The following is a 13,819-nucleotide window of genomic DNA, read 5'->3' as shown; positions in this document are numbered from 1 at the left end:
TTTTACCAAATCTCAGACTTAAAGTACTAATTTTTAATTTTACAATGACACACCCATAGAGAGAAACATCTAAAAATCACTTTTACTCTTTTTTCCTTATAAATGCATTGACTAACTTTCAATTGACTTTTCCGGAGATTTTAATATTATATAGACATTATACTTCTTCACAAGTTTTCAATATTTAAATATCTTAGATATTAATCTTTACAGTAAAATTGAATCACAAAAAGGACCATTTAAAATTAAATAAAGAAATACATCATTATGTGTGTATATATTTGAAATATCATTCAAAAATTTTTTTATTTTTATTTAAGACAGAATGTCTGGCTAAAATGTATTTCGGATATAGTGGCAGGCATTGAGTAAAGCCACAAAGCAGACCGATTAAGGAGCGAAATGGTATCGATCCCGCGTAAGGGGGTACCGGGAGTTTCGGATCTGGGTCCATGGTAGCCCATATGGAGCCTGCCCAGCGCATATGTTACGACAACGCCGCTAACGACCTGCCTTGGGCCTTCGTAATGCTAAACTGCGGTTCGATCCGCACCCCATGAAACTAAGTAACCATTCGATTGTCATTGGTAAATAGGTAATCATGGCAGCATCGACTAGCCTTCTTAGAACGCGCGGATTTTTGTTATCTGGACACTCTCAAATTACAGAATGCCTCCGATTTTATCTGTGATATTCTATTTCAGCAATATATCTGTATCTGTAAAGCAAAAGAATATATCTAGATTTTTTTATTTACGAATTTTGCAAAATATATTTATAAATATATAAAGATAAATGCTACTTTGAAGATAAGTTAAAAAAGCACAAACAAATATTTTTAAAAAGTTACGATTAAATTTATTTTATTTTCTAATTTTCAAAATTTATTTTCCATATATAATAATCGCATAAAAATAAATGAAATAATTATATAAATATATAAAAATCAATAATCTTATATCATTTTCTTCTGCTTTTCAAATACGAAAGTCTATGTCTCTTACACCTGTTATATTTGCAAATTTTATTTGTTTATTCTTCATTTTTCTCACCTTTAATATTTCATATTATAAAGTGATCGTTAAACTAACGTGTTAAAATACTCGATGTTTGACATTGCAAGAAAGTAACCGAAGGGAGAGCCTAAACACTTTGGCCAAGCAAAACCCTGTGACAATCCCCCAGCTTTTTTGCCAACCTGCAAGACTAAACGAGTTATGTATTATGCCAGGGGATGGCCGAGTGGGGTGGACTACTCAATACTAGGTTGTATGTCCTGGTCATGCCATCTGGCGCGCTATTATACGAGTATTTTAATTTAATTAACTCACAGCTCGCGCATCGATCGATCGATATTATCGGCGCTCGCGCGCGGATTAAGCTTGTCCGTGGTCGGCCGACGATTTCGAATCTGCCGTTTAATTAGGATTTCGGGCGTCGGTGCGAGCAACAGATTTTATGGAAACGAACCGCGTTCCTGGTCCGCCGAATCAGGCCGTGCCACAATCGACCGTTTATTTCGATACTTTCCGTTGTTGGGTAAATCTCACCCATTCGGCAAATTTCTCCCTCTCCAATACAGCAATGATTTAATATCAAATAACAAAATTTAAATCGGTTCACCGATATTTAATAAAATAGACCAACTTGAATATTTTTTAATAGTTTGGTGATGAAAAAAATTTTTGTTTCAATTAAGAATGTAGCATATATAGAGTTATTTTTTTTTAGATTATATTAAAATATAGATAATATGGAAAGAACGAAATATTTAAAAATTGAGCTAAATACAAAAAATATAATTTTGTTGTTGACTATCAAAATAATTATGTAAAAAACTCAAGCATAATTAGCATTGTTGTAAAAAGTTTTGATATTCAGCTTCAACATCTCACATAATTATTTTGATAGTCGAACAAAATTGTCTTTAAATCTCTGTCTATATATGTATATAAATAGTTAAATTTTCAAATACTTCAACAAAACCATTCTTTCTCCATGTACGATAAATTTGTTCACAATATTCATATTGTAATATTAATATATTACATATTAATGAGACAAAAAATATTATGTAAGAAAATTGCACTCCACATTAATACCGAGCACTCGGCTCACGGGATTCGTATCTGTCGGAAGTCGTTGTCTGGACAATCGATACTTCAACTTAGCGTATTTACGGCGTATTTGCGGCAGTGCGAACATGGTTCTTTGTCACAGACGAGTGATTTTCGGATCGGCGGCAACGTGGCCCGAGAGTTCGAAAGAGCCGGTGCGCCATTGTACTTCTCTAGCTGGGGTCATTGTAAGCGACTGTACCCTCATCTCCACACTGCACAGTGCACTTCCCCTGCTCATGCATCTGTCCTCAATCAGCGGCCTACGAAAATGGGATATACACGTCCTTGTCGGCGTGAAACTATTGACCTACCTTGTGTGAGAGGGAGCATTCCAGTCGTCATCGGGAGGGCGATAAATAAAGATCAACGGGTGACAAGGCAACGTTTTGTGATTTACAGCTTTCAATAACTAACAAATATTTTTTAGAGAAATGAAAGAAAAAATGGAAGATATTTTAAAAACGTAATAAGTTTTCTTATAACAGATTTAATCTTTTCCATTATTTCATATATTTAAGAATTATCCAAATAGTTTTTATATATTTATTTTAATGTCAATAATAATATTAGCAACTGCAGATTAACATTCGGAAATGAGTCGTATTAAATTCGTTCGAACGAAAGAACTGTCGAAAACGTATAAGTAAAATGTGGTATATAGTGACCCTTACAGGGTCAAAAATATCCCTGCCAGTAAATATTAGAGACCAGGGGCAAACCAGGACGACAGTAGTACTCGCAAAAGAATGAAACGCACTTAACTCGGGACTGCTTAAACAGTTGTTTGATCGGCATTATGTATTAGCAGAGAGAAAAGCAGGAGAGAGAGCATGTGGCTGGTGCCACCGCTTATTAGCGACACTATGTTGGAAGTTTCGTGTCAGCGAGAAACACTCACATTGAACTTTTCATTTGTGACCAAGGGAGGAGTTTATCAATATTAAAAACTTTTCTAATAATCCAAAAAACTCTGATATTTATATAAGATATTAATATAAGAATCGTATTCATCAGCTGAGAATAAAAATACGATAAATAAATGTAAAAAGAAAGAAACCTGAACTAGAAGATGCAGCAGCAGATAGTAATAGATACTGACGAAATACCAGAAGTGCTCTAAGAAAACCACCGTCGGTGGATTCATTCCAATTCGATCGCTATTGTCGAACATCCGCACGCCGCGCGACAGCCAGGTATAATATTCCGGATATTAAATCGCTTTTAAATCGGCTTAGCGTTAACTAGTGGCACTTTAAGCTGCCCGTTGAAATGATTATCAGGGCTTCCCACTCCGTCGAGAGAGAACCGGCTAGCTGTTATCGCCCGTTGATTAATTGTTATGCAATATGACGTCACACACGCCTACCCGACCTACCCGGATTAGAATCCCGCGATGGAGCATCACACGGTGGTGAACGCCGGCCCCGCGGCCCGCCTACACATGTCTCTCTCGATACAACGCGTGTTGCAGCATCCCTCTTGCTCTAAATCTCACCATATCTGTACATGTGTGTGTTTGTGTGTGTATCACCGCACAGGCGGTTACAACACGGAGGGAGAGGCGCGAAGTTTCCGGCTAATCCTACGAATTTGAGCCAGCCGAACATAGGACGGTGATGAATATTGATACCGCCGACTCGACGGACCACCTCGCACCTACCTACACACAGATTTCGCGTGCAAGCGAGCGACCTATCCGAAAAGAGTGAAAAATATACAAAATGTTCCCTTTTTTGTCTCTTGCTAATTCCTCGCTTGCTGATTCCTACATGCGTAAATGCATGACGTTCTGCAAATTTATTAGAGAGATTTCTCTTGGGAGATTATTCACATTTATTTAAGAAAAGCATTTTCTAAAGCACGCAATATTTAATTTTTCACTAAATAAATTGCTATATATGTTTAATATATATATCAACATCTAATATATTAAAAATTCACAATTTCGTAGAATTTAATGTAGTCGAGTTGTACGAGGAACTACATTAATTGAAGGAAAATCATGACAATTGAAAAAGATTAAATAAAAAAATCCAAAGTCAAAGATGTCCTTCTTGTAAAAATTAATTAATTTTTTCAGCCATAGACGACAAGATTCAGCCCAGTTTTTTACAGGCAAACGAGAGAAGTAACTTGCGCTTAAGTATTTCTTTGCGACACGTCGCATTCGCTTTGAAAAGCCGAAAACTGACGGCTCGTGGCTCGATGCTCCCCGGTAACCTTGCACCATTATTTCCCTAAATAAAAGAAACCATAAATCGTGAATGCACAAGCCCGTGGAGGAACCATGCCACGGCTCCATTATATCTTTCACGATGAACGGTGCCCTTCTTCGTCGGCCATTATGCCACGGAGATAGTAAGGAAGCAGCCACCCCTTTATCTCGGTAGACTCCACGGTGAGAGTAATGCGCGGAAATCAAGGGTTAATTCCTAGGCGTCGTAAAGCATTTTATCTGCCTTCAGTAGTGTCGCCGGTACGAGAAATATTCAAATATGGCAATAGACGGTAGATCACACCGATTGAATGCTAAAGAAATCCGTGCCGCAATTCTCCGTAGTTCATTCTACGTGTTTATCTTGACGATTATAAAATTTAATATATTTTTTTTAAATACTTCTAATGACACGTAAAAAAATGACATCTGCTTCTTTTAAAAATTATTAACGTTTAAATAATTATTGTATATACGAAAAAAATGATGTATTGACAGCATTAGCTAACAACAATCTCTCTCTAATTGAAAGTAATTGTGTTTATTCAACGATGTGTTTATTAATGAAACAAATAGCATTTTTATTAAAACAAGAGTGTATTTGTCATTAAATTAATAAGATTATTTTTAATTAAACTATCGGCTCTTAATACGTTATTTTTTTTTGATACAAACATAATTATTTTTAAAAAATTAGAAGATCGATTATAATAAATCATATCGGCATATTGCTATGCACATGGTTACTGTCTAGAAGAGAGACTAAAGTTAAAACAATCCATCGATTGCGAAAGGAAGATATGCCTGCGGGAACACGTACACTACAATGTACTCGTGTGCGAATGCGGACATACCACGTGAAGACCTTTCGGACCTCTAACACCTGATCCCTACTAAAGATCCTATCGGGAAAATTGGATTCGGTGTCAGGGTGACCGCTGAAACGTATAAGCAGCTCGTAAAATACTTTTTAGCGCACGAGCGCCTCCGCGTCGAGGGATTAAGCTTTATGGTTAGATAAGGATCCTGGATTTGCTTCCGTGCTTCTCGCACCCATCCGGACTTCTATCCCTCGAAAAATAATAACCGCGACAACGATCTCTCGAGCAGTCGGAACGAATATTTCGCGGATCAGAGTCCGTCCCCTCTCCAACCTTTTCTCTTGGCATGAGAACATGAAATGTTCTCTGCAATATTCCAAGCTCGACATGTCTTCCGAAAGTTAATACGAATTGATCGCACGAAGTTGGAACGCGACGACCTGAAAAGTACGATTTGATCGAGTAAGTGTTGAACTTGCCTCTTTGATCTTAATCTATCATCTGCATGTTCAATTTCAATAGGTGTAAAATTTAAAAAGATATGACTTATAATTTCGTCCATATAAAAAGCTAAAATATTTTGTATAATCAGTTTCTAATAATAAAAAATAATATTATAATAATTTAATTATATTATATAAAAGCAATATCAAACTAATTTTTGTACAACATTCTTTAAGATTCTAATTTTATTGATAAATTTATAGAATAAATAAATATTATTTTGGTCTAAGAAATCATTACATTGTCTCATTCAACCAATGGGTTCGATAATTCCACTCGACCTTTTATCGACGGGAAAAGGACTAGATTGCCACATTTAACGCTTCTTTGTAGCACATCGCAAGGGCATCTTCAATATTTTCTCACGGAATGAAATATCGTCCCGAAAGTCATTCTTTTCCGGGTAATGGAGCCAATTCGGGTCAGAGAATTGCCTTATTGACGGGCAGGTTGGACGGCCGGAGGGACTTTCAGTGTCTCAGATGGAACGCAAAATCGAGTTACGCCATCCTCGTCGCCATCGTCGTTGCAATAAGCGACGTAGGCGATGTATCGAGACGATATATGGCTAGTACATCTTCTAAGTAGTTTGCGATTGAGTAGATCGATTGACCGATCGATCTAATATTATATCTATCTTAATCGTCTTAAGTTGGATCGAAATAGTGTTGCTCCCGATGAAATACTGTTTTATCTTTAAAAACTATTAAGTTAGAAATAAAATTTCAATTTGTCACAAAAGTCAATTCCTTTTAGTACACAGAATATTTTACATACAATATTAAACAATTCTTATTTATTGTATAATATACACATATTTTAGTTTAGAAATATTTACAAGAATTTTAATCTTAAGATTCATAAAATTTTTTGTTTTCTTTCAAACTTAGTAAATTCAACTTTACACTAATAGCTACATTAATAGCGAATTATAGGTATATGCTTTTTGAACTATTCGGTTGAATCAAGGAATTGACAATAAGAGGGCGAGAAAAATGAAATTGAGAAGTCAGTCGAGCACGTTGGCCGATAAAATGCTGCCGGGACGACACTCGGGTCTCTCGATGACATAAAAAAGTGCCCTCGGGGGGTAGCGACAAGGGGAAAAGGGGGTTAGCGCGGAATAAGGCACGGCGACGTTTATTCGGTCGGACAGGAGCCGAGTGACCGAGTCAAGTAGAACGTACAGCTTGGTCACAGTCCGTTTGATCTAATAAAATGGAGCAAGACCCAACTATCCTTCTCCAATTTTCTCGACACCATGCGATCTTGCAAGAACACCGTCTGATTTGGTCAAAATTTGCACGTAGTTCTTAACACATGTACGATACTAACCAGTTCTATTATACTGACATATATTATTCGTATATACGAAGCAATTATAAAATGTAGAAAAAATGTCTCTCTATCGCATCTCGCTTAATGATAAATTAATCTTTAACCAATGTGAAGATGTCAAGGGATAAATTTTCGTCTTTATTTTGCAAAAATCTTGCAATTAAATATAAAGTTAAATTTCTTTTAAATAAAATTTTAATTAAAGGATATAATATCGTCTATTTGTGTGCATCTCTAATTTCGAAAGATTACTATATTTTTTGAATTTCTGTGAGTTTGATCATTTTTACATTTAAAAAACTACAAGTTGAAAAAAATGAAAAATTTTCTTTTCACTTTGGGGGTCTCTCACGTGCCCAAAAAAAATTTACGAAAATTTTTTACTATCTATCGTGAAAGCTTGAAGCTTTCCCTATAAAATCATTTTTTTTTATGTTTCTATGATTTTTTTCCTGAATTATTCGCGAGTTAAGTAAAGGAGCATTCTGACTTCGATAAAAATCATCATACCGCAATTTAAAAAACAGATTCTTAAAGCTGAAACTTTGCTTTAGCGAATGATATAATTGTAACGAAAATTTCGCAACAAATGAAAAACTTTTGCAAAAAAAATTGTTTTAAATACGACGAAACTTTTTCCCCGAACTAATAGTCTGAAAAATATTTCTTATTTAATAAATAAAAACGTATTAAAAGAGGTTAACAGTTTTATATATAAAATTGTAACAAAAATTAAGTCTCGCGTAAATAAAGACCTTGGAATATAAGATTTTCAAATAACTTTTAAACTGCATCGATTACAATAATTCTCAATATAAAAAACGATGTGAATTGACTCAACACGTTTAATTTTATGAAATAAATGCTATACTTCATTTATAGTTGAAACAACTACGCTTTTGTAATGCCGGAAGCTCGACGTGACGCACAAGATCGTCTCTTGTCGCGCTGCAACGATTTTTTTTCTCCTCGTCAGCGTGCTGTCCGATATAATCCGCGCTTGATCAGATTAAACGTTGCACAGGGAGAGGGAGAAAGGGAGCGGGAGAGCGAAAGAGAGAGAGAGGGAGACAGAGGTAGAGGCGGAGGCAGTCATGAGGGTGTGGCGGTTTGCTAGAAACCACCGCGCCGCAACCATCGCCATCGCCACGACCACCGTGTCGCCGGATGAAAGAGGCTCAAACTCACCACGCCGTAAAATAACATTGTCCCGCGATACGGAGCAACGAGGAGGTAAGGGGGTGAGACGATGGTAGTGGCGAAAGGGATGGACCGGGTGAGACAGAGCGCGGCGAGTAGTTTCTTTATTTTCTTCGCCGAAGTCCTGCCGTACTTACGTTAAGTACCACGGAAGTGTAGCAGTCCGTATCGTAGACGAGCCGGCTGCGAAACAACGTGCGCAGGATGGCATTTTCACGAAAAACCATGAACAAAAGTAGGAAATAATTAATTTAAAATTTTATATTCTTCTAGCTCATTAACGTCCCATGCGTTTAATTGTCTCGATTGTATTCCCCATTCTGTCAAGATCAGGATTCGGTAAAATAATCGATATGACTTATTTAAGATAAAAAATAAAAAATAAATTCCAAGAATTTCTTATTTAAAATATTAAATAAGAAATAGGTTACAAGAAATTATTTAAAATATAAAATAAGAAATAGGACGCAAAAATACATTAATTTATTTAAAATATAGAATAACTTTTATCTAAAATAAAAAAATAACTTGTCTTTTATTTTAAAATAAGCTTTCGAAGGCAATTTCTTATTTTAAATAAGAAATTGTTTTCAAAAACTTACTTAAAATATAAAATAAGAAATGTGTACTTTAAATAAACGTTTCAAATAGTAAATATAAAATATTTTAATGATTTTAATGACTTATTAAGCTTTGACTTATTGATTATATTGCGTTGCATGTACACGAGTCTATTTTTCTATTTTTAATGATTTTATTTATTTGAATATATGAATATACATTTATAAGTATAACGTTTCAGTTTTTTTAATATATAATAGTATTAACCCTTCGCAAATAACAGGTGGAAAATTGAAACGGATCATATGTGGATATATCTTGTACCTCACACTATACTTCATCATAAATATATTGTACTATAATTTAACTATTCACCATCACTTTTACTAACGGATCGGTAACATAACTGATACAATTTATTTAAAATAAAAAATATAAAATAGGTTCCAGAAAATTATTTAAAATACAAAATCGATAAAAAAACTGATACAACTTTTTAAAATAAAAAAAAATAAAATAAGTTCCAAAAACTGATTTAAAATATTAAATAAAAAATAGGAGAAGTTATTTAAAATAATAAATATTAAATAACGTTTTAATTTTTTCTTTATTTAAAATATATATTTTAAATAAATTTATTTGAAATAAGATCGAGCCCTGATCAGGATGGCTAAGAACTTTCGTCTTAAAACACTTCATATTAAGTTTCTCTTGTCATATTTAGAAAAGTTCTCAAATGTAAAATTTAAAAAATCTGAATGGATGGATCTAATGATAAAACAATTTTTCATAGCTGCTGATATTCGGTTTTAGGGATGAAACACCCTCTTCAAAAAATCGATGTTTATTTTTTTAAACGAATATTGTCGAAACAATTGCAAAAAATGAGAAATATGAAAAACCCCGTAAAATCGAATATCATATATTCATATTGTCTTAAAATTTCGTTTAATATTTTATTTCGACATTGTTATAATTTCCAAGAAATTGTATCAATTTGATACAAGTATTCTATTTTCATAAACTTTGATCACGAAAAATTTACAGATCTAAAATATGATTGCATTGAATTTCTCCACATCTGTATACACACAAAAAATACAAGCCTTTACGCGCGAAGAGGATTACCAGCGAAGGAAAAGTTCGACTACGCTATTGCGACATGGAGGTGGAGAGCAGCGGGACGTAGTGGAGCGAAACACGGGGGGGGGGTGGCGGCGAGGGGGAGGACGAGCGCAGGGTGTAACAGGGTGTCGGGGGTCGGAGATTACGGCGGGACAAGCAATATTAAGCGGCCAGGAACAAAAAGACGATCCACCACGCCGGATTACCCGCGATGCACCGCGTTGTCCCGTGAAATTGATACGCGAGATGCTTTTTAACGGGAATAACGGTGAGCGCCGTCGCCGCGGATCTCCCGCGGACCTACCGCGGAAATATTCGACGCGATTTAGATAACCCGCCGGTGCGACGCGTCGAGCACAAAAGGAACGATTTGTACCGACCACCAAAGAGGCGGGCAACTAATGAGGAAAGTCTGAAAATAATTAGATCGTTCGTCACCGAAGTCGAAAGCGTTTTTTGCGCTTCTATCGCAACCACGATCGCGAATTAGTACCACGATTTCGTTGTATAATCAACGTCGAAATAATTGAAATATTTTTCCATTTATATATAACATTTATAAGCTTGTTTTTATAAATTAAAGATGATAACAACAATAATTATTAATATATTCAGTGCACTTAGTGTATTAAAGTGCTATTAAGTATAAGTAAATTAAAAGTATTATACATTTTAGTAAGTAAATACGTAATAATTACTTGAAAAAACAATTACAAATTAAATAATATTAATTATACTTAATACAACAATTATTTATAATAAAAAAATATTTTTAAGAAGTAAAAATATATTTTACTATGCATTTTTTGTGCATCATGTCCATCCAGTCTTGGCAAGCATTCCCATGAGAAAATGGTTGTTCCGAGACAAAGTTTGTTACGGGCCAATAAAATGAGACCGCTGGGGCGGTAATACATAATGTTTTACAACATATCTCTTCTACCTGCTCTCTAGTCGGCACACGTAGCGAGGTTTATCTAAATATTGCCATAGGAAAAAAGAAGTGACTCTGCCTGGGGAGTCGCCCTATCGGTCGCGTGGGAAACATTATTCTGCAAAAGCGGGCGCGAGGTGCGATCTCTAGCATGGTGCGAACCGATTGGCTCGAGTGAAATTTTAATCTTTTAAAATGCGCCAAGATTTGCGCGGCTGCATAGTGCACCTCGCGTGATTCAATGATTGCAAGCCCGATTTACATTCTTAAATGTTTGCATTAAAACTATGACTCATGTACATCTTTCGTACAATAGTATAATCGCATTCAATACGAATTTATGAAAGTTACGATCGTAAAAAAGAGCAAGCTCTCTTTCTTTCTTTCTCTCAATCTCTTCCTCAATTATACAGAAAAATGTAAATTATTTCGATTGATAAAATGGATTGATAGTATTATAATTACATCCAAAATGTTCTATGAGATTAAATGGAAACTTTATGCATTTTGTGCAACAACGCAAACATTGTAATCCTTTTCAATTATCGAAAAATTAGTGAAAAAAATTTATCTTTACAGTAATACTTATTAGATATTGATTTGGCTCCAATTTAGCAGTGTTAGTATCTAGTGGATAACAATTATAATTTCTATTTATAATATTTTATAAAAATATTATGAGTGTAGAAACAGTATTTGTAATATTTAATTGAAAAAAAAATAGTTAATAAGAGATAAAGCATTACGAACAATATTCGCGAAAACACAAGTGTAAGCACTCATGAAAGATCTACGTGAAGTGCCTTTGTGTTCGGCCGCGAGGAGAGTGAGAGGCGGGTATCTTATTTTTATCGGGAGTCGCATATATTTTCATATCCGAACGAACGGCACGGGAATATTGTAATTTGCATCGGAGACGGCGGAAAGAACTAAGTCGTGGACCGTATAGAAGAGTCGCGGGGAATGGGAAGTCACCGACAGAATCGGCGGGGTATGCAAATGCGAATACACGGTGCGTTCCAAATCTTTAGATCTGGACGAATAACTCGGAAGTGCCGAACCAACCCTCTTTATTTTCCCATATCGCCGCCAAAAATACGCGGAAGATTCAGTCCAAGAAATTTCGTTAGGTATACCCATAACTTGCTTTTCGTAACGAGGTTCCTTATTACAAACGTTAATAGTTTTACATGTCCAAACATAATGCGATAAATTAAATAAGTAAGAAAAAGACCAGATCTTGATATCTAATAACATTTTATATGTGAATTTTAAATATATCTTTCAGTTTTATATAAACACTGATTGTCGCATTTGAAAGGCAATCATATGCAATTAAAGCTGAAATAATAATATCATCATATTATAAATAATTGTTGACTTGATGTTGATGTTACTACTCTTAAAAAATTTATTGATAAAAGATATTATATGAAACTTATTTTTCACAATAAATTCTTCACAGTGTTTTAAGATATATGCTGATAACATTATTATGAAGTCGATGATTAATTTAATTGTGATATTATTTCAGTTTAGGATTGTGTGTGTTTCAAATCCAATAGTTATTCGGCGCGCAGTTTAAATAACTGAAATTATTTAGAATTTATATATAAAATATTAGACATCGAGCTTCAATCTCGACCGTATTAGACTTTTTCTCACTTATTTAATTTATTTGTAGCGATCTAAATTAACTTATTATTGTGCAACACAATAGTTTAAGATATTTATTGGTATTTACAATAAATAACTACATTTAAATGTTACGTCAATCCTTTTTATATTTAACATTTAAATCTCTTTTAATCCACAATAATAAAAGCGTGACGTTTCTGTACATCATCGATCATTACGGATGTATTTCATTCCCATATTTACTTGACTGTTGTTTCAGTTCCGAAGAACGAATATAGAAACATTGTAAGTACATAAGACGGGGGTGAAAATGTCAGGCGACGGGTGCAGAAAACATTTCTCGAGAGCGGGCGACTGTCGCGACGCATCAACCGCGGCGCGAGTCTGAAAACCATTATCGGCCTCCTTCCGCTTTGCGCATCGCCGTGGAAAGGACTGGAAGGATTTATGCCCCCCCGCGTTTCATAACGATCGGCTACGTCGCTACGTTGTTGCAGATCGCACAATTGTGCGCAAAAAGGCGTCACGGTGCATCGCGCGCGTTCCGCATTGTCGCGACTTACGCGAGAAGAATCAATTCGGCAAATTCAATAAAGGGTGAATAATGTCGGGCGCTACCGAATTTCGAATTCATGTAGGTTCATTCGATGATGTTCTGGCTAGGAATAGCCGATCCATATTTATTATCGAAGCGAGAAAAGAAGAATAGGATTGAGAGGATAGAATGCAGTAACTTCGAGAGAAAGCGCAAAATAAATGAGAGAGAGAGAGAGAGAAATAATAACGAATTATCTCCATTAAATATAATATCCGCTATATATACACATTTAGAATTACATATATGAATGGGTCTTGAAATGAATTATTTGAGTTATATAATTTTAAGAATTTTCAAATATGAATATAAATGAATTAAATATTCTCTTTTGCAATATGTGATATTTGGTTCTAATAATAATATTATAATATATAATGTTAATAAAATAATGTCAAATATTTCTCTGATATAAGAATTTCATTTTTAGAAACATACATGGAAATGGGCTTTTAAATTATATTACTAACGTTACGCGTTATTTATTTTTGTCATGTGTCTAAACTAATTAATCTTTAAATAATCATAAAATTTTATAGTTTTCAAATAATTATTTTTTAATTATCCATATCTTGATCTATCACTTACAAAGTTTTTTCTTAAAAAATAATTTAGAAATGTTACAATCTATATTTTTAGAAATCAAAAAGCGTGTACAGATTACATTAATTAATGTTTAGAATTATAGAATATTGTTGATAACTCACTGGATAGGAAAGCGCATAGATAATGGACTGTTCTTTATCATTAGATGAGATCCGTAAGAGA

At 34.5% G+C, this 13,819-nt stretch overlaps 1 protein-coding gene across 4 annotated transcripts in view; it reads right to left on the bottom strand.

Moving 5' to 3' along the window:
- LOC105152789 (uncharacterized) overlaps positions 1 to 13,819 on the bottom strand; it is a 221,035-nt gene that overhangs the window by 175,572 nt on the left and 31,644 nt on the right. The gene's annotated exons all lie outside the window — the stretch shown is intronic.

Source organism: Acromyrmex echinatior, chromosome 9, assembly GCF_024713525.1.
Source record: "Acromyrmex echinatior isolate Ae372 chromosome 9, ASM2471352v2, whole genome shotgun sequence".
In the NCBI taxonomy this organism is placed as follows: Eukaryota; Metazoa; Arthropoda; class Insecta; order Hymenoptera; family Formicidae; genus Acromyrmex; species Acromyrmex echinatior.
The sequence above is the reverse complement of the archived record's forward strand: the minus strand, read 5'-3'. Positions and strand labels throughout refer to the sequence as shown.